This window comes from Micropterus salmoides, unplaced genomic scaffold, assembly GCF_014851395.1.
Source record: "Micropterus salmoides isolate LMB-PRFRI ecotype aquatic unplaced genomic scaffold, ASM1485139v1 Ms_hic_scaffold_7, whole genome shotgun sequence".
In the NCBI taxonomy this organism is placed as follows: domain Eukaryota; kingdom Metazoa; phylum Chordata; class Actinopteri; order Centrarchiformes; family Centrarchidae; genus Micropterus; species Micropterus salmoides.
Genome location: NW_024044459.1, coordinates 37,348,535 through 37,369,807, shown reverse-complemented (window position 1 = coordinate 37,369,807; position 21,273 = coordinate 37,348,535). Strand labels below are relative to the sequence as shown.

The 21,273-nt window shown below is 49.3% G+C and overlaps 1 protein-coding gene and 10 non-coding genes across 11 annotated transcripts in view; 1 reads left to right on the top strand and 10 right to left on the bottom strand.

Moving 5' to 3' along the window:
* Window positions 1–21,273, top strand: part of LOC119891504 (scavenger receptor cysteine-rich type 1 protein M160-like) — a 1,270,577-nt gene that overhangs the window by 651,099 nt on the left and 598,205 nt on the right. The window lies entirely within an intron of this gene.
* Window positions 7,614–7,686, bottom strand: trnar-ccu. The gene has a single exon. It is a non-coding gene; the product is annotated as a tRNA-Arg (tRNA).
* Window positions 9,184–9,256, bottom strand: trnar-ccu. Its single transcript has one exon. It is a non-coding gene; the product is annotated as a tRNA-Arg (tRNA).
* On the bottom strand, window positions 10,272–10,344 carry trnar-ccu. The gene has a single exon. It is a non-coding gene; the product is annotated as a tRNA-Arg (tRNA).
* trnar-ccu lies at window positions 11,662–11,734 on the bottom strand. Its single transcript has one exon. It is a non-coding gene; the product is annotated as a tRNA-Arg (tRNA).
* trnar-ccu lies at window positions 13,051–13,123 on the bottom strand. Its single transcript has one exon. It is a non-coding gene; the product is annotated as a tRNA-Arg (tRNA).
* Window positions 14,440–14,512, bottom strand: trnar-ccu. Its single transcript has one exon. It is a non-coding gene; the product is annotated as a tRNA-Arg (tRNA).
* Window positions 16,264–16,336, bottom strand: trnar-ccu. The gene has a single exon. It is a non-coding gene; the product is annotated as a tRNA-Arg (tRNA).
* On the bottom strand, window positions 17,654–17,726 carry trnar-ccu. The gene has a single exon. It is a non-coding gene; the product is annotated as a tRNA-Arg (tRNA).
* On the bottom strand, window positions 19,475–19,548 carry trnar-ccu. The gene has a single exon. It is a non-coding gene; the product is annotated as a tRNA-Arg (tRNA).
* On the bottom strand, window positions 20,863–20,935 carry trnar-ccu. Its single transcript has one exon. It is a non-coding gene; the product is annotated as a tRNA-Arg (tRNA).

The following is a 21,273-nucleotide window of genomic DNA, read 5'->3' as shown; positions in this document are numbered from 1 at the left end:
ACCCACCCAAGATAGAACTAAACTAAACTTTGACATTGTTAAACAAATTATAGTACATTGCCTTTTTTTGTTTGTTCAGAGTGATGATCGCAGAGGGATTAAAATATTTTTTATAGATTTTCCTACGAGGGCCAGTTGGACTTTGTAACCTTGACCTGATGGCAGTAACTGAAAGGACTGATGAAGGGGGTGATGGGGGTCCTGCTTCATCAAAGAGGCTATCCTGATTATGGCCCGGGTGTACAGTTCAGAGAGGGAGGTTTGGCGTAAACAATTATTATGCTGGCCTGATTAGTTAGCAAAATTATATTTTTATCACTATAGAATTTCTACTTACCCAGGATAAAGGTGCACTGGTGGCGATGAAAGCTTTCCACAGAGGACGACCCTCTGCCACATCTGAAGACATCCAGGACCTTGTCTCCCTTTTGTGACCCAGAGCCAAGTTTGGTGTAGAGTTCAACACCTGGTGGATCTTGGATGCATGGCAAGTGCTTCTGTTGCACCTCCCACACATGTGTCATGCTCTCAGGGTTGATCAGGCGTAAACCTGATGTGTCAGTCAGTGCCCACATGGAGTTCAGCAATCCTTCAATCAGGCTGTGTGTTTCCTCAACCCCACGAGTTCACCTTTTGCGGTGCTTGGCAAGTTCACTGGAGCTGATGTTGGCCAGAACTTGCGCTTCCGTGGGAGCATGACCACCGTGCTTTTTCTTCAGCTCTGACCTCTTGGCATCCTTGAGATGAGAGATGTCATCCTGGTCCCACTCAAAGATACAGCTCGACAATTTGGAGCAGGAGGTGCCATACTCAAAGTGGAAAATATCCAGTCTCACAATGGTCTTCCACGGTTGAAACCAGACAAGAACTGGGGGTGCACCTGTACAAATGAACAATGATATGACAATCATGAAAGGATGCAACATACAGTATCATGTTGAATGAAGTACCTCCAGAGCTAGGTGGTGAGAACAACAGGGAATCGGTCTCTTTGGGCAGGATCTAACTGCCCCAACACCTCAGTACTCCACGGACAGACGGGGATCATGCACTTACTGCATCGTGGATAGTCCCCGACGATCAAGTAGTACCTGGTGTCAACGTCAATCACTTCCTGTGCCTTAGTGTAAATCCCGGAGTGGTGCATCTTGCTGTTACACTAATGACACTTAAGTGGAATACCCCACATCCTCATCGATGCCCACAGGAACATCCGCTGCCTGAAGTAGGTCATTGGATCAGGTGGTGCAGTTGTCATCTTTGGTGGACTGGACTTGTGAAAGCTGCGGCTTCAGCTGTCCTGTGGGTTTGTAAAGGCACTGGGCAATCCACTCCCTGTCAGCTGGCTTAATGACCCGCAAGAACTGCTTAGGGTGAAAACTTGGCCATTTCACCTCCAACGGCCTCAGGGGGATAATATCATAACATCCCTGCTGGTGACTGAAAGATCATGACCTTTCTGCAATATGTTTGAGAAGCCCAAATGCATCACTGATCTTCTTCCCACACAGCTCACAACTTCCCTCTGCATGGAAGTCAGATATGCCTGCACTGGAGCTGCTGTGTGCCAAAGGGCGGCTGCGGCTCAGGAGGTGGAGCGGGTTGCCTGTTAATCGGTTGGTAAGCGGCTCAATGCCAGGTTCCACCAGGCTGCATGTCAAAGTGTCCTTGGGCAAGATACTGAATCCCAAGTTGCTGTGAAAAGAGTAAACTTTTTCCCTTAGTAGTGTTAACAATTGAAATTCAATCCAAACACAACTAATGGGATATTTAATGCATTTCCTTGTGTAGATTGTTTTTTAAATTTCCTATTGAAAAAGCTAAAACCTTTAAAACACAATGGCCAAGAACTAATATTTCAAAATTAAGTATAATCATCACTTACCTTATGATATGCACAACTGCAGGGGATTTTTCTCCCAAAGATGTAATAATACCGGACTTGTGGGCTGAACAGCGGAGTCAAAGGACAGGCGTCAATCCGCTGTATGACAGCTTCCATTTCCTGGCCCCTGGCCGCTTACCTGTGGTAAACTTGTATTTCCCCTGGTACATGATACATGATATTTTTCCTTTTGAATAATTTCCTATGTAAGAGATTAATCACCATAGGGTGATGATTTGGTAATAAAAACACATTTTTATTTTTATGTGAAAAGGCCGTCCACTTTAGTGACATCAAGACAACAACACCATAATGAATGAATACAATTCCAAAATGAATAAACAGGCTGAGTTACATCAAATTGATTAAGAATGTGAAGATGTATGAATGTTTTGTTTTCATATTTTGCCATGCTTTAGGTGTCCACCCTGTCATCTTGATATTTAATCAATACTGTAATATGCAAATAAAAAAATGCATCCAAAATACCTGTGCAAATCGAGTTTACAAATAAAATATTGAATGTATTTATAGTTTGAAGCAAATGAAATGAGGAAAGTTGCATCAGTTGCTAGGTAACAGACATAAAAGTTGATAACCGATGTTGGATGGAGTATCTAGGATTTCCTAACCTGAGATAAGATAGGATGATGTAAGATAACCCTTTTTTCTGTGGTATTTGTACCTCATGTTCCTGTGGTACTGTTCCACACATTCCTGTAGTAACTTCCTGTGGTACTTGAGAGGTTGTATGGTATTTTGGGACGTTTACCACAGGATTGTACCTCAGGCTCTGCGGTACTATACCATACACTCTGTGGTACTTTACCATACGTTTTGTGGTACTATACCATTCACTCTGTGGTACTATACCACATGTTCCTGTAGTGAATTCTTGTGTACTCAAGAGGTTTGTATTGTATTTTGGGACGTTTACCACAGGATTGTGGTACACGTACATCAGTTGAACTACTCAGTGATCGAAAAGGAGGCACTGGTATGGGCATTGTGGCATTTTGACGTCTATGTGGGCTCAGGGATGTCTTCCCTGACAGTCGACTTTCCTAAGGTCATTGCAAAATCCAAACCAGAGACTGATGTGATGGGCTTTGTTTTTGCAACCATGCCATTTAGACATACGCCATATTAAGGGTTCAGATAATGTTCTTGCTGACGCACTGTCCCATGCACCCTTAGGGTAAGGTGCTGTTTTTCCCTATTCCTCTGCTCTCTTCTGCTCATTTTCCTGTCCTTCCTCCTCTTAAAATGCTCCCCTGATACTGAGGTTGCAGAACTGGTGGGATGGGAGACATGTTGGAGGATGCAGCTTAAACTGGAAAGTATGGCAGATGAGCAATGTATTGATAGATTACGGACTAGTTTTACCATTCTGAAGCTGAATTGTTATGGGTTTTTGTATATTGTATTGCTGTCTTTTCTGGGCCAAATTCAAGGTTCTTAGAAGAACCATGTTCTTAAGGGGGGGAATGTTACGGACCCTTCCCCTTCCTGCTTCCTTCTCCTGTGGGAGGCTACAGGCAGAGAGGCTGATTGGGCTGGGAAATCACCTGTGCAGCTGACACAGGATAGAAACTAATGTGCGCATATCCGCTGTTATCAGTCACACAGTCGATGGCCCTGTCACGCACTGCACACAATATATTTATGGTGCGCTTACTTTACTGGGGGGGTGAGGTGTTCTGTTACTCTGTTGAACTGTATGTAAGGACTTCTGATACCATTGCCTCCGCCGATGCATTGGTAAAACGGCCGTCAATAAAATGCATGTTGCAGACTGTATATAAGATGGTGGCAGGTGAAAGTGCAACGCGTTTTCTGTCATCTGTCCACCAACACCGCACGCACAAATGCCATAATGAACATACCTACTGTAAGTTCTAAGTAAATTACATGATAAATTGGTTAGCTAGCTCACAACAGTGTTTATTGGTTTGATGCTCTGACTTAACGAGGCGTGACGGCGTGACAGTTTTTTAACGAGGCATGACAGTGCGCCTGCGCAAGCTTGGAGAATGACGTATGACTTATGAATTACTATAGTCATACGTCACCACCCCGTTTTAACAACTAAGCAACTTTTGTAACTTTGAGCACAAAATTAAGCTACTTGTCAAAAAATGTTTGGCAAACTGTGGGTAATTAATATTGAAAGGAAATGACTCAGAAAATGTCAAAATACACTGGAGGGGGGCTTTAAATGTGCATTGAAAATTGCCGGCTCCTCCTTCATGTCGAAGTGTCCTTGGGCAAGATACTGAACACCGAATTGCCTCTGGTGGATGTTCTGCCAGTGTGTTAGTTTCTGTTAGCACTTAGGCTCAGTGAATGTGTGACTAGAGAGGCGCTATACAAATACAGAGCATTTAAATTTAAAGCTCCTAACTGGCTGAGTTAGATGGTGATTAACAATAAACATCAGCAAATTAAACTATTCTCCCACCTGCATAGGTGTCATCTAAAGTGGGGACGCTGGGGACATGTCTCCACCACTTTTTGAAAGCATTTGTTAAAACATTTCTAACAAATAGCTTGCAACAAGAAATGTTAAATAATAAATGTGAGTGCTATGAGAGTTTTTTTTGGCACAATAAGAAAACATCCAGTGTAAATATAGAAAAAAAACTGCATTGTCCACAAAAAAGATGTCTTAAGCTAAAAAAAACTATTTACTGATTACTGTATTATATTAAATTGTGTTTTTATATTCTGAATTGTCACCTGCCACCTGAATTTTGTGTTGATATAAATAAAGAAATTTCCACCATAAATTGGTGCAGAAATTTCCCCAGAATGCAGGAAATTAAGTGTTCAATGCTCAAAATCATCTGGGACCACCAGACCCCCCCAAACGTCACGTCTCGTATGCTAAGTGTCACAACTCTAATCTGAGCCATTAAATGTCCCCACCACTTTTCAACACAAAGTGCCCACCTGTAACTGTCATTGGCTGTCAAAGCCTTTGCAGTGTTGATAACACATAGCCTAAGCAGTCCATCGAACTGCTCTGTTACATGTCCGCACCGTGCCCAGTCGCTCTGCCATCGCCTGTCCCTGGCCCTGTACTCCCCAACGCCCCATTCACTCTCTGATACCTACAATGGGTTTTGTTGCTATTAAGACAACTTTCTAAATCCTTCCATCTCACGGAGAAAACAAGTCAGGTCGAAACAAAATTTGCTTTATTGGCATGAATGTTAACAGTATTGCCAAAGCTAAAAGAAAATACAAAAAAAAAATCAATTCATACACTTCATTGAATAAATAAAATAAAATAATTGTATTTCAATAATAGAATAATATCTAATATTGTTAATTTCTCTATGTCTTCTTTCCGTGTCTCCTTCTGGCTACGATAACAGCAGCCATCTCTGATCAACACTTGGTGGTTTGCACCTTCATTTCAAACGTATTAAATCTAGATGCTGTTGCACTCACATGAAATTGCATTTTGGCTTGGTAGATCACATTGCGTCTAGTAAATAAATGTATTTGCATGTTACGCCCCAAATTGCATGTTCATTAAGGCAAAAGTACTAAATGCACAACAGGTGCTATGTTGCAAGACGTCATTCTGCGTGCACACCTTAGTAGATCAACTGACGTGCTAATTTGCTTATGATATCTAGTTTGCACACGTTTTTACTCACCACAAACCTTTAGTAAACCATTCCAGAATCTGGTGTGGGGGACAGAGCAAGCCCTTGTACAGGGGAGATGTTAGCTAGTGCTAACAAGCTTCACTTTTCCAGCTGTATGCTCATAGGAGGACCAGGCAGGTGATGTTTATAGTTGACTATGCTCATAAGATGACAAGGGAGGCCAAGATTCAAACCCCAAATCCCTGATAGGGACAAATACAGGAAACACAATGTGTGGTTTTTAAATCAATGGGCCCAGCAGGCTTCCTCTGCGCCACTCTGCTCTCCCACAATCCCTGGCTTAGGAGGCCAGTGTCTTATCCACAAGGCCAATACGGCTTCACATCCCATGAGGTCATGCACCACTCTGCTCCCCCACACCCCAGATGGGACTCGAACCCACAATCCCTGGCTTAGGAGGCCAGTGCCTTATCCATAAGGCCAATAGGGCTTCACATCCCATGAGGTCACCAACTAGGAAGACATACAGTAACTTTCACTATAGAGAAAGGGACCAATGTGTGGTTTTGAATCACTGGCACCGCGCTGCCCATAAATCACTGTTAGCAGAGGATGGTTTCGATCCATCGACCTCTGGGTTATGGGCCCAGCACGCTTCCGCTGCGCCACTCTGCTCTGCCTCTTTGCAGATGGGCCTCGAACCCACAATCCCTGGCTTTGAATCACTGGGCACAGCAGGCTTCTGCTGCGCCACTCTGCTCCCCCGCACCGCAGATGGGACTCGAACCCACAATCCCTGGCTTAGGAGGCCAGTGCCTTATCCATGAGGGGAATAGGGCTTCACATCCCATGAGGTCACCAACTAGGAAGACATACAGCAACTTTCACTATAGAGAGAGGGACAAATACGGGAAGCTAGCTAGGAGCTAGGAGGACAGACAGCAAGTTTCACTACAGAGAAAGGGAAAAATACAGGAAACACAATGTGTGGTTTTTAAATCAATGGGCCCAGCAGGCTTCCTCTGCGCCACTCTGCTCTCCCACAATCCCTGGCTTAGGAGGCCAGTGCCTTATCCATTAGGCCACTAGGGCTTCACATACCATGAGGTCACCAACTAGGAAGACATACAGTAACTTTCACTATAGAGAAAGGGACCAATGTGTGGTTTTGAATCACTGGCACCACGCTGCCCATAAATCACTGTTAGCAGAGGATGGTTTCGATCCATCGACCTCTGGGTTATGGGCCCAGCACGCTTCCGCTGCGCAACTCTGCTCTGCCACTTTGCAGATGGGCCTCGAACCCACAATCCCTGGCTTTGAATCACTGGGCACAGCAGGCTTCTGCTGCGCCACTCTGCTCCCCCGCACCCCAGATGGGACTCTAACCCACAATCCCTGGCTTAGGAGGCCAGTGCCTTATCCATGAGGGGAATAGGGCTTCACATCCCATGAGGTCACCAACTAGGAAGACATACAGCAACTTTCACTATAGAGAGAGGGACAAATACGGGAAGCACAATGTGCGGTTTTGAATCACTGGGTCAGAAGTCTATGAAGATTCTCAGTCATCCAGGTCATAGTTATCCAACGAAGGTTAAAATCAGGGGCAACTGGACTTGGTTGAAGACACTGGAAGACGTTTCGTCCCTCATCCAAAGGACTTCTTCAGTTCTGACTGACTGGCAGGGAAACTCAGCTATTTCACCTCAGTGGGGGCGTTATCCCGGGTCATCGATACCGCTGGTTCGTAAGTGTTCCTTGTTGCTGTGACGACAGTCGTTACAGTCGTTACAGTCGTTAAGACTACTTGTGGCCAAGACTGAACGACCTTCGTTGGTATCTTCACCTGAGGTCAATAGGTTACGTTTGTTGAGTTTCCTGGGAAGTGATGAAAGGACAGCATTGTAAGTGGGGGATAAGTGGTGGCGTAGACCCCCTCCCCTGTTCAATGACGGCTTCTCAACCCTGGTGTAGATGGCTTCCTTGACACCTCACCACACATCGCCAGGCTGCCAGTAAAACAGTACTAGCAGAGGATGGTTTCGATCCATCGACCTCTAGGTTATGGGCCAAGCACGCTTCCGCTGCGCCTCTCTGCTCTCCCACACCCCAGATGGGACTCGAACCCACAATCCCTGGCTTAGGAGGCCAGTGCCTTATCCATTAGGCCACTAGGGCTTCACATACCATGAGGTCACCAGCTAGGAGGACAGACAGCAAGTTTCACTACAGAGAAAGGGAAAAATACAGGAAACACAATGTGTGGTTTTTAAATCAATGGGCCCAGCAGGCTTCCTCTGCGCCACTCTGCTCTCCCACAATCCCTGGCTTAGGAGGCCAGTGTCTTATCCACAAGGCCAATACGGCTTCACATCCCATGAGGTCATGCACCACTCTGCTCCCCACACCCCAGATGGGACTCTAACCCACAATCCCTGGCTTAGGAGGCCAGTGCCTTATCCATGAGGGGAATAGGGCTTCACATCCCATGAGGTCACCAACTAGGAAGACATACAGCAACTTTCACTATAGAGAAAGGGACCAATGTGTGGTTTTGAATCACTGGCACCACGCTGCCCATAAATCACTGTTAGCAGAGGATGGTTTCGATCCATCGACCTCTGGGTTATGGGCCCAGCACGCTTCCGCTGCGCCACTCTGCTCTGCCACTTTGCAGATGGGCCTCGAACCCACAATCCCTGGCTTTGAATCACTGGGCACAGCAGGCCCGCACCCCAGATGGGACTCTAACCCACAATCCCTGGCTTAGGAGGCCAGGGCCTTATCCATTAGGCCACTAGGGATTCACATCCCATGAGGTCAGCAACTAGGAAGACATACAGCAAGTTTCACTGTAGAGATAGGGACAAATACAGGAAGCAGAATGTGTGGTTTTTTAATCAATGGGCCCAGCAGGCTTCCGCTGCACCACTCTGCTCTCCCACACCCCGGACGGGATTCAAACACAAAATTCCTGGCATAATAGGCCAGTGCCTTATCCATGAGGGGAATAGGGCTTCACATCCCATGAGGTCACCAACTAGGAAGACATACAGCAACTTTCACTATAGAGAGAGGGACAAATACGGGAAGCACAATGTGCGGTTTTGAATCACTGGGTCAGAAGTCTATGAAGATTCTCAGTCATCCAGGTCATAGTTATCCAACGAAGGTTAAAATCAGGGGCAACTGGACTTGGTTGAAGACACTGGAAGACGTTTCGTCCCTCATCCAAAGGACTTCTTCAGTTCTGACTGACTGGCAGGGAAACTCAGCTATTTCACCTCAGTGGGGGCGTTATCCCGGGTCATCGATACCGCTGGTTCGTAAGTGTTCCTTGTTGCTGTGACGACAGTCGTTACAGTCGTTAAGACTACTTGTGGCCAAGACTGAATGACCTTCGTTGGTATCTTCACCTGAGGTCAATAGGTTACGTTTGTTGAGTTTCCTGGGAAGAGATGAAAGGACAGCATTGTAAGTGGGGGATAAGTGGTGGCGTAGACCCCCTCCCCTGTTCAATGACGGCTTCTCAACCCTGGTGTAGATGGCTTCCTTGACACCTCACCACACATCGCCAGGCTGCCAGTAAAACAGTACTAGCAGAGGATGGTTTCGATCCATCGACCTCTGGGTTATGGGCCCAGCACGCTTCCGCTGCGCCACTCTGCTCTCCCACACCCCAGGTGGGACTCGAACCCACAATCCCTGGCTTAGGAGGCCAGTGCCTTATCCATTAGGCCACTAGGGCTTCACATACCATGAGGTCACCAACTAGGAAGACATACAGTAACTTTCACTATAGAGAAAGGGACCAATGTGTGGTTTTGAATCACTGGCACCACGCTGCCCATAAATCACTGTTAGCAGAGGATGGTTTCGATCCATCGACCTCAGGGTTATGGGGCCAGCACGCTTCCGCTGCGCCACTCTGTTCTGCCACTTTGCAGATGGGCCTCGAACCCACAATCCCTGGCTTTGAATCACTGGGCACAGCAGGCTTCTGCTGCGCCACTCTGCTCCCCCGCACCCCAGATGGGACTCTAACCCACAATCCCTGGCTTAGGAGGCCAGTGCCTTATCCATGAGGGGAATAGGGCTTCACATCCCATGAGGTCTCCAACTAGGAAGACATACAGCAACTTTCACTATAGAGAGAGGGACAAATACGGGAAGCACAATGTGCGGTTTTGAATCACTGGGTCAGAAGTCTATGAAGATTCTCAGTCATCCAGGTCATAGTTATCCAACGAAGGTTAAAATCAGGGGCAACTGGACTTGGTTGAAGACACTGGAAGACGTTTCGTCCCTCATCCAAAGGACTTCTTCAGTTCTGACTGACTGGCAGGGAAACTCAGCTATTTCACCTCAGTGGGGGCGTTATCCCGGGTCATCGATACCGCTGGTTCGTAAGTGTTCCTTGTTGCTGTGACGACAGTCGTTACAGTCGTTACAGTCGTTAAGACTACTTGTGGCCAAGACTGAACGACCTTCGTTGGTATCTTCACCTGAGGTCAATAGGTTACGTTTGTTGAGTTTCCTGGGAAGAGATGAAAGGACAGCATTGTAAGTGGGGGATAAGTGGTGGCGTAGACCCCCTCCCCTGTTCAATGACGGCTTCTCAACCCTGGTGTAGATGGCTTCCTTGACACCTCACCACACATCGCCAGGCTGCCAGTAAAACAGTACTAGCAGAGGATGGTTTCGATCCATCGACCTCTGGGTTATGGGCCCAGCACGCTTCCGCTGCGCCACTCTGCTCTCCCCACCCCAGATGGGACTCGAACCCAAAATCCCTGGCTTAGGAGGCCAGTGCCTTATCCATTAGGCCACTAGGGCTTCACATACCATGAGGTCACCAGCTAGGAGGACAGACAGCAAGTTTCACTACAGAGAAAGGGAAAAATACAGGAAACACAATGTGTGGTTTTTAAATCAATGGGCCCAGCAGGCTTCCTCTGCGCCACTCTGCTCTCCCACAATCCCTGGCTTAGGAGGCCAGTGTCTTATCCACAAGGCCAATACGGCTTCACATCCCATGAGGTCATGCACCACTCTGCTCCCCCACACCCCAGATGGGACTCTAACCCACAATCCCTGGCTTAGGAGGCCAGTGCCTTATCCATAAGGCCAATAGGGATTCACATCCCATGAGGTCACCAACTAGGAAGACATACAGTAACTTTCACTATAGAGAAAGGGACCAATGTGTGGTTTTGAATCACTGGCACCACGCTGCCCATAAATCACTGTTAGCAGAGGATGGTTTCGATCCATCGACCTCTGGGTTATGGGCCCAGCACGCTTCCGCTGCGCCACTCTGCTCTGCCACTTTGCAGATGGGCCTCGAACCCACAATCCCTGGCTTTGAATCACTGGGCACAGCAGGCTTCTGCTGCGCCACTCTGCTCCCCCGCACCCCAGATGGGACTCTAACCCACAATCCCTGGCTTAGGAGGCCAGTGCCTTATCCATGAGGGGAATAGGGCTTCACATCCCATGAGGTCACCAACTAGGAAGACATACAGCAACTTTCACTATAGAGAGAGGGACAAATACGGGAAGCACAATGTGCGGTTTTGAATCACTGGGTCAGAAGTCTATGAAGATTCTCAGTCATCCAGGTCATAGTTATCCAACGAAGGTTAAAATCAGGGGCAACTGGACTTGGTTGAAGACACTGGAAGACGTTTCGTCCCTCATCCAAAGGACTTCTTCAGTTCTGACTGACTGGCAGGGAAACTCAGCTATTTCACCTCAGTGGGGGCGTTATCCCGGGTCATCGATACCGCTGGTTCGTAAGTGTTCCTTGTTGCTGTGACGACAGTCGTTACAGTCGTTACAGTCGTTAAGACTACTTGTGGCCAAGACTGAACGACCTTCGTTGGTATCTTCACCTGAGGTCAATAGGTTACGTTTGTTGAGTTTCCTGGGAAGAGATGAAAGGACAGCATTGTAAGTGGGGGATAAGTGGTGGCGTAGACCCCCTCCCCTGTTCAATGATGGCTTCTCAACCCTGGTGTAGATGGCTTCCTTGACACCTCACCACACATCGCCAGGCTGCCAGTAAAACAGTACTAGCAGAGGATGGTTTCGATCCATCGACCTCTGGGTTATGGGCCCAGCACGCTTCCGCTGCGCCACTCTGCTCTCCCACACCCCAGATGGGACTCGAACCCACAATCCCTGGCTTAGGAGGCCAGTGCCTTATCCATTAGGCCACTAGGGCTTCACATACCATGAGGTCACCAGCTAGGAGGACAGACAGCAAGTTTCACTACAGAGAAAGGGAAAAATACAGGAAACACAATGTGTGGTTTTTAAATCAATGGGCCCAGCAGGCTTCCTCTGCGCCACTCTGCTCTCCCACAATCCCTGGCTTAGGAGGCCAGTGTCTTATCCACAAGGCCAATACGGCTTCACATCCCATGAGGTCATGCACCACTCTGCTCCCCCACACCCCAGATGGGACTCTAAACCACAATCCCTGGCTTAGGAGGCCAGTGCCTTATCCATAAGGCCAATAGGGATTCACATCCCATGAGGTCACCAACTAGGAAGACATACAGTAACTTTCACTATAGAGAAAGGGACCAATGTGTGGTTTTGAATCACTGGCACCACGCTGCCCATAAATCACTGTTAGCAGAGGATGGTTTCGATCCATCGACCTCTGGGTTATGGGCCCAGCACGCTTCCGCTGCGCCACTCTGCTCTGCCACTTTGCAGATGGGCCTCGAACCCACAATCCCTGGCTTTGAATCACTGGGCACAGCAGGCTTCTGCTGCGCCACTCTGCTCCCCCGCACCCCAGATGGGACTCTAACCCACAATCCCTGGCTTAGGAGGCCAGTGCCTTATCCATGAGGGGAATAGGGCTTCACATCCCATGAGGTCACCAACTAGGAAGACATACAGCAACTTTCACTATAGAGAGAGGGACAAATACGGGAAGCACAATGTGCGGTTTTGAATCACTGGGTCAGAAGTCTATGAAGATTCTCAGTCATCCAGGTCATAGTTATCCAACGAAGGTTAAAATCAGGGGCAACTGGACTTGGTTGAAGACACTGGAAGACGTTTCGTCCCTCATCCAAAGGACTTCTTCAGTTCTGACTGACTGGCAGGGAAACTCAGCTATTTCACCTCAGTGGGGGCGTTATCCCGGGTCATCGATACCGCTGGTTCGTAAGTGTTCCTTGTTGCTGTGACGACAGTCGTTACAGTCGTTACAGTCGTTAAGACTACTTGTGGCCAAGACTGAACGACCTTCGTTGGTATCTTCACCTGAGGTCAATAGGTTACGTTTGTTGAGTTTCCTGGGAAGAGATGAAAGGACAGCATTGTAAGTGGGGGATAAGTGGTGGCGTAGACCCCTCCCCTGTTCAATGACGGCTTCTCAACCCTGGTGTAGATGGCTTCCTTGACACCTCACCACACATCGCCAGGCTGCCAGTAAAACAGTACTAGCAGAGGATGGTTTCGATCCATCGACCTCTGGGTTATGGGCCCAGCACGCTTCCGCTGCGCCACTCTGCTCTCCCACACCCCAGATGGGACTCGAACCCACAATCCCTGGCTTAGGAGGCCAGTGCCTTATCCATTAGGCCACTAGGGCTTCACATACCATGAGGTCACCAGCTAGGAGGACAGACAGCAAGTTTCACTACAGAGAAAGGGAAAAATACAGGAAACACAATGTGTGGTTTTTAAATCAATGGGCCCAGCAGGCTTCCTCTGCGCCACTCTGCTCTCCCACAATCCCTGGCTTAGGAGGCCAGTGTCTTATCCACAAGGCCAATACGGCTTCACATCCCATGAGGTCATGCACCACTCTGCTCCCCCACACCCCAGATGGGACTCTAACCCACAATCCCTGGCTTAGGAGGCCAGTGCCTTATCCATAAGGCCAATAGGGATTCACATCCCATGAGGTCACCAACTAGGAAGACATACAGTAACTTTCACTATAGAGAAAGGGACCAATGTGTGGTTTTGAATCACTGGCACCACGCTGCCCATAAATCACTGTTAGCAGAGGATGGTTTCGATCCATCGACCTCTGGGTTATGGGCCCAGCACGCTTCCGCTGCGCCACTCTGCTCTGCCACTTTGCAGATGGGCCTCGAACCCACAATCCCTGGCTTTGAATCACTGGGCACAGCAGGCTTCTGCTGCGCCACTCTGCTCCCCCGCACCCCAGATGGGACTCTAACCCACAATCCCTGGCTTAGGAGGCCAGGGCCTTATCCATGAGGGGAATAGGGCTTCACATCCCATGAGGTCACCAACTAGGAAGACATACAGCAACTTTCACTATAGAGAGAGGGACAAATACGGGAAGCACAATGTGCGGTTTTGAATCACTGGGTCAGAAGTCTATGAAGATTCTCAGTCATCCAGGTCATAGTTATCCAACGAAGGTTAAAATCAGGGGCAACTGGACTTGGTTGAAGACACTGGAAGACGTTTCGTCCCTCATCCAAAGGACTTCTTCAGTTCTGACTGACTGGCAGGGAAACTCAGCTATTTCACCTCAGTGGGGGCGTTATCCCGGGTCATCGATACCGCTGGTTCGTAAGTGTTCCTTGTTGCTGTGACGACAGTCGTTACAGTCGTTACAGTCGTTAAGACTACTTGTGGCCAAGACTGAACGACCTTCGTTGGTATCTTCACCTGAGGTCAATAGGTTACGTTTATTGAGTTTCCTGGGAAGAGATGAAAGGACAGCATTGTAAGTGGGGGATAAGTGGTGGCGTAGACCCCCTCCCTGTTCAATGACGGCTTCTCAACCCTGGTGTAGATGGCTTCCTTGACACCTCACCACACATCGCCAGGCTGCCAGTAAAACAGTACTAGCAGAGGATGGTTTCGATCCATCGACCTCTGGGTTATGGGCCCAGCACGCTTCCGCTGCGCCACTCTGCTCTCCCACACCCCAGATGGGACTCGAACCCACAATCCCTGGCTTAGGAGGCCAGTGCCTTATCCATTAGGCCACTAGGGCTTCACATACCATGAGGTCACCAGCTAGGAGGACAGACAGCAAGTTTCACTACAGAGAAAGGGAAAAATACAGGAAACACAATGTGTGGTTTTTAAATCAATGGGCCCAGCAGGCTTCCTCTGCGCCACTCTGCTCTCCCACAATCCCTGGCTTAGGAGGCCAGTGTCTTATCCACAAGGCCAATACGGCTTCACATCCCATGAGGTCATGCACCACTCTGCTCCCCCACACCCCAGATGGGACTCTAACCCACAATCCCTGGCTTAGGAGGCCAGTGCCTTATCCATAAGGCCAATAGGGATTCACATCCCATGAGGTCACCAACTAGGAAGACATACAGTAACTTTCACTATAGAGAAAGGGACCAATGTGTGGTTTTGAATCACTGGCACCACGCTGCCCATAAATCACTGTTAGCAGAGGATGGTTTCGATCCATCGACCTCTGGGTTATGGGCCCAGCACGCTTCCGCTGCGCCACTCTGCTCTGCCACTTTGCAGATGGGCCTCGAACCCACAATCCCTGGCTTTGAATCACTGGGCACAGCAGGCTTCTGCTGCGCCACTCTGCTCCCCCGCACCCCAGATGGGACTCTAACCCACAATCCCTGGCTTAGGAGGCCAGGGCCTTATCCATGAGGGGAATAGGGCTTCACATCCCATGAGGTCACCAACTAGGAAGACATACAGCAACTTTCACTATAGAGAGAGGGACAAATACGGGAAGCGCAATGTGCGGTTTTGAATCACTGGGTCAGAAGTCTATGAAGATTCTCAGTCATCCAGGTCATAGTTATCCAACGAAGGTTAAAATCAGGGGCAACTGGACTTGGTTGAAGACACTGGAAGACGTTTCGTCCCTCATCCAAAGGACTTCTTCAGTTCTGACTGACTGGCAGGGAAACTCAGCTATTTCACCTCAGTGGGGGCGTTATCCCGGGTCATCGATACCGCTGGTTCGTAAGTGTTCCTTGTTGCTGTGACGACAGTCGTTACAGTCGTTACAGTCGTTAAGACTACTTGTGGCCAAGACTGAACGACCTTCGTTGGTATCTTCACCTGAGGTCAATAGGTTACGTTTGTTGAGTTTCCTGGGAAGAGATGAAAGGACAGCATTGTAAGTGGGGGATAAGTGGTGGCGTAGACCCCCTCCCTGTTCAATGACGGCTTCTCAACCCTGGTGTAGATGGCTTCCTTGACACCTCACCACACATCGCCAGGCTGCCAGTAAAACAGTACTAGCAGAGGATGGTTTCGATCCATCGACCTCTGGGTTATGGAAGACGTTTCGTCCCTCATCCAAAGGACTTCTTCAGTTCTGACTGACTGGCAGGGAAACTCAGCTATTTCACCTCAGTGGGGGCGTTATCCCGGGTCATCGATACCGCTGGTTCGTAAGTGTTCCTTGTTGCTGTGACGACAGTCGTTACAGTCGTTACAGTCGTTAAGACTACTTGTGGCCAAGACTGAACGACCTTCGTTGGTATCTTCACCTGAGGTCAATAGGTTACGTTTGTTGAGTTTCCTGGGAAGAGATGAAAGGACAGCATTGTAAGTGGGGGATAAGTGGTGGCGTAGACCCCCTCCCCTGTTCAATGACGGCTTCTCAACCCTGGTGTAGATGGCTTCCTTGACACCTCACCACACATCGCCAGGCTGCCAGTAAAACAGCACTAGCAGAGGATGGTTTCGATCCATCGACCTCTGGGTTATGGGCCCAGCACGCTTCCGCTGCGCCACTCTGCTCTCCCACACCCCAGATGGGACTCGAACCCACAATCCCTGGCTTAGGAGGCCAGTGCCTTATCCATTAGGCCACTAGGGCTTCACATACCATGAGGTCACCAGCTAGGAGGACAGACAGCAAGTTTCACTACAGAGAAAGGGAAAAATACAGGAAACACAATGTGTGGTTTTTAAATCAATGGGCCCAGCAGGCTTCCTCTGCGCCACTCTGCTCTCCCACAATCCCTGGCTTAGGAGGCCAGTGTCTTATCCACAAGGCCAATACGGCTTCACATCCCATGAGGTCATGCACCACTCTGCTCCCCCACACCCCAGATGGGACTCTAAACCACAATCCCTGGCTTAGGAGGCCAGTGCCTTATCCATAAGGCCAATAGGGATTCACATCCCATGAGGTCACCAACTAGGAAGACATACAGTAACTTTCACTATAGAGAAAGGGACCAATGTGTGGTTTTGAATCACTGGCACCACGCTGCCCATAAATCACTGTTAGCAGAGGATGGTTTCGATCCATCGACCTCTGGGTTATGGGCCCAGCACGCTTCCGCTGCGCCACTCTGCTCTGCCACTTTGCAGATGGGCCTCGAACCCACAATCCCTGGCTTTGAATCACTGGGCACAGCAGGCTTCTGCTGCGCCACTCTGCTCCCCCGCACCCCAGATGGGACTCTAACCCACAATCCCTGGCTTAGGAGGCCAGTGCCTTATCCATGAGGGGAATAGGGCTTCACATCCCATGAGGTCACCAACTAGGAAGACATACAGCAACTTTCACTATAGAGAGAGGGACAAATACGGGAAGCACAATGTGCGGTTTTGAATCACTGGGTCAGAAGTCTATGAAGATTCTCAGTCATCCAGGTCATAGTTATCCAACGAAGGTTAAAATCAGGGGCAACTGGACTTGGTTGAAGACACTGGAAGACGTTTCGTCCCTCATCCAAAGGACTTCTTCAGTTCTGACTGACTGGCAGGGAAACTCAGCTATTTCACCTCAGTGGGGGCGTTATCCCGGGTCATCGATACCGCTGGTTCGTAAGTGTTCCTTGTTGCTGTGACGACAGTCGTTACAGTCGTTACAGTCGTTAAGACTACTTGTGGCCAAGACTGAACGACCTTCGTTGGTATCTTCACCTGAGGTCAATAGGTTACGTTTGTTGAGTTTCCTGGGAAGAGATGAAAGGACAGCATTGTAAGTGGGGGATAAGTGGTGGCGTAGACCCCCTCCCCTGTTCAATGACGGCTTCTCAACCCTGGTGTAGATGGCTTCCTTGACACCTCACCACACATCGCCAGGCTGCCAGTAAAACAGTACTAGCAGAGGATGGTTTCGATCCATCGACCTCTGGGTTATGGGCCCAGCACGCTTCCGCTGCGCCACTCTGCTCTCCCACACCCCAGATGGGACTCGAACCCACAATCCCTGGCTTAGGAGGCCAGTGCCTTATCCATTAGGCCACTAGGGCTTCACATACCATGAGGTCACCAGCTAGGAGGACAGACAGCAAGTTTCACTACAGAGAAAGGGAAAAATACAGGAAACACAATGTGTGGTTTTTAAATCAATGGGCCCAGCAGGCTTCCTCTGCGCCACTCTGCTCTCCCACAATCCCTGGCTTAGGAGGCCAGTGTCTTATCCACAAGGCCAATACGGCTTCACATCCCATGAGGTCATGCACCACTCTGCTCCCCCACACCCCAGATGGGACTCTAACCCACAATCCCTGGCTTAGGAGGCCAGTGCCTTATCCATAAGGCCAATAGGGATTCACATCCCATGAGGTCACCAACTAGGAAGACATACAGTAACTTTCACTATAGAGAAAGGGACCAATGTGTGGTTTTGAATCACTGGCACCACGCTGCCCATAAATCACTGTTAGCAGAGGATGGTTTCGATCCATCGACCTCTGGGTTATGGGCCCAGCACGCTTCCGCTGCGCCACTCTGCTCTGCCACTTTGCAGATGGGCCTCGAACCCACAATCCCTGGCTTTGAATCACTGGGCACAGCAGGCTTCTGCTGCGCCACTCTGCTCCCCCGCACCCCAGATGGGACTCTAACCCACAATCCCTGGCTTAGGAGGCCAGTGCCTTATCCATGAGGGGAATAGGGCTTCACATCCCATGAGGTCACCAACTAGGAAGACATACAGCAACTTTCACTATAGAGAGAGGGACAAATACGGGAAGCACAATGTGCGGTTTTGAATCACTGGGTCAGAAGTCTATGAAGATTCTCAGTCATCCAGGTCATAGTTATCCAACGAAGGTTAAAATCAGGGGCAACTGGACTTGGTTGAAGACACTGGAAGACGTTTCGTCCCTCATCCAAAGGACTTCTTCAGTTCTGACTGACTGGCAGGGAAACTCAGCTATTTCACCTCAGTGGGGGCGTTATCCCGGGTCATCGATACCGCTGGTTCGTAAGTGTTCCTTGTTGCTGTGACGACAGTCGTTACAGTCGTTACAGTCGTTAAGACTACTTGTGGCCAAGACTGAACGACCTTCGTTGGTATCTTCACCTGAGGTCAATAGGTTACGTTTGTTGAGTTTCCTGGGAAGAGATGAAAGGACAGCATTGTAAGTGGGGGATAAGTGGTGGCGTAGACCCCCTCCCCTGTTCAATGACGGCTTCTCAACCCTGGTGTAGATGGCTTCCTTGACACCTCACCACACATCGCCAGGCTGCCAGTAAAACAGTACTAGCAGAGGATGGTTTCGATCCATCAACCTCTGGGTTATGGAAGACGTTTCGTCCCTCATCCAAAGGACTTCTTCAGTTCTGACTGACTGGCAGGGAAACTCAGCTATTTCACCTCAGTGGGGGCGTTATCCGGGTCATCGATACCGCTGGTTCGTAAGTGTTCCTTGTTGCTGTGACGACAGTCGTTACAGTCGTTACAGTCGTTAAGACTACTTGTGGCCAAGACTGAACGACCTTCGTTGGTATCTTCACCTGAGGTCAATAGGTTACGTTTGTTGAGTTTCCTGGGAAGAGATGAAAGGACAGCATTGTAAGTGGGGGATAAGTGGTGGCGTAGACCCCTCCCCTGTTCAATGACGGCTTCTCAACCCTGGTGTAGATGGCTTCCTTGACACCTCACTACACATCGCCAGGCTGCCAGTAAAACAGCACTAGCAGAGGATGGTTTCGATCCATCGACCTCTGGGTTATGGGCCCAGCACGCTTCCGCTGCGCCACTCTGCTCTCCCACACCCAGATGGGACTCGAACCCACAATCCCTGGCTTAGGAGGCCAGTGCCTTATCCATTAGGCCACTAGGGCTTCACATACCATGAGGTCACCAGCTAGGAGGACAGACAGCAAGTTTCACTACAGAGAAAGGGAAAAATACAGGAAACACAATGTGTGGTTTTTAAATCAATGGGCCCAGCAGGCTTCCTCTGCGCCACTCTGCTCTCCCACAATCCCTGGCTTAGGAGGCCAGTGTCTTATCCACAAGGCCAATACGGCTTCACATCCCATGAGGTCATGCACCACTCTGCTCCCCCACACCCCAGATGGGACTCTAAACCACAATCCCTGGCTTAGGAGGCCAGTGCTTATCCATAAGGCCAATAGGGATTCACATCCCATGAGGTCACCAACTAGGAAGACATACAGTAACTTTCACTATAGAGAAAGGGACCAATGTGTGGTTTTGAATCACTGGCACCACGCTGCCCATAAATCACTGTTAGCAGAGGATGGTTTCGATCCATCGACCTCTGGGTTATGGGCCCAGCACGCTTCCGCTGCGCCACTCTGCTCTGCCACTTTGCAGATGGGCCTCGAACCCACAATCCCTGGCTTTGAATCACTGGGCACAGCAGGCTTCTGCTGCGCCACTCTGCTCCCCCGCACCCCAGATGGGACTCTAACCCACAATCCTGGCTTAGGAGGCCAGGGCCTTATCCATGAGGGGAATAGGGCTTCACATCCCATGAGGTCACCAACTAGGAAGACATACAGCAACTTTCACTATAGAGAGAGGGACAAATACGGGAAGCACAATGTGCGGTTTTGAATCACTGGGTCAGAAGTCTATGAAGATTCTCAGTCATCCAGGTCATAGTTATCCAACGAAGGTTAAAATCAGGGGCAACTGGACTTGGTTGAAGACACTGGAAGACGTTTCGTCCCTCATCCAAAGGACTTCTTCAGTTCTGACTGACTGGCAGGGAAACTCAGCTATTTCACCTCAGTGGGGGCGTTATCCCGGGTCATCGATACCGCTGGTTCGTAAGTGTTCCTTGTTGCTGTGACGACAGTCGTTACAGTCGTTACAGTCGTTAAGACTACTTGTGGCCAAGACTGAACGACCTTCGTTGGTATCTTCACCTGAGGTCAATAGGTTACGTTTGTTGAGTTTCCTGGGAAGAGATGAAAGGACAGCATTGTAAGTGGGGGATAAGTGGTGGCGTAGACCCCTCCCCTGTTCAATGACGGCTTCTCAACCCTGGTGTAGATGGCTTCCTTGACACCTCACCACACATCGCCAGGCTGCCAGTAAAACAGTACTAGCAGAGGATGGTTTCGATCCATCGACCTCTGGGTTATGGGCCCAGCACGCTTCCGCTGCGCCACTCTGCTCTCCCACACCCCAGATGGGACTCGAACCCACAATCCCTGGCTTAGGAGGCCAGTGCCTTATCCATTAGGCCACTAGGGCTTCACATACCATGAGGTCACCAGCTAGGAGGACAGACAGCAAGTTTCACTACAGAGAAAGGGAAAAATACAGGAAACACAATGTGTGGTTTTTAAATCAATGGGCCCAGCAGGCTTCCTCTGCGCCACTCTGCTCTCCCACAATCCCTGGCTTAGGAGGCCAGTGTCTTATCCACAAGGCCAATACGGCTTCACATCCCATGAGGTCATGCACCACTCTGCTCCCCCACCCCAGATGGGACTCTAACCCACAATCCCTGGCTTAGGAGGCCAGGGCCTTATCCATGAGGGGAATAGGGCTTCACATCCCATGAGGTCACCAACTAGGAAGACATACAG